Here is a 335-nt window from a genome sequence, read left to right on the forward strand (position 1 = left end):
GTTCATGAATAAATAGGTCATTAATTGAAGATTGCAACGCATTAACGTTGCACAAAACATATTGTTATACTTTCATGTTAAATACTGAAATCTGATTGGTTAAGACGCAGTTAATAATATTTACTATTACCCTCAGCGTTAGCAACGCACTTGGCAACGGGAACATTATAAAATGTTACATGCGCGAAAATTATGCGCGTACGGTTCGCTGTAGAATTCACGTTATTCCTATATAAAAGCAGTAAAATTTTCTTAAAAATTTTTAAAAAGACATTCAGTATAACAAAATAAATAGTGCCTGTTTGGGAGGATAACAGTTGAAATTGACACCCCTC

Source organism: Magallana gigas, chromosome 5 (genome assembly GCF_963853765.1).
Source record: "Magallana gigas chromosome 5, xbMagGiga1.1, whole genome shotgun sequence".
Lineage (NCBI taxonomy): Eukaryota > Metazoa > Mollusca > Bivalvia > Ostreida > Ostreidae > Magallana > Magallana gigas.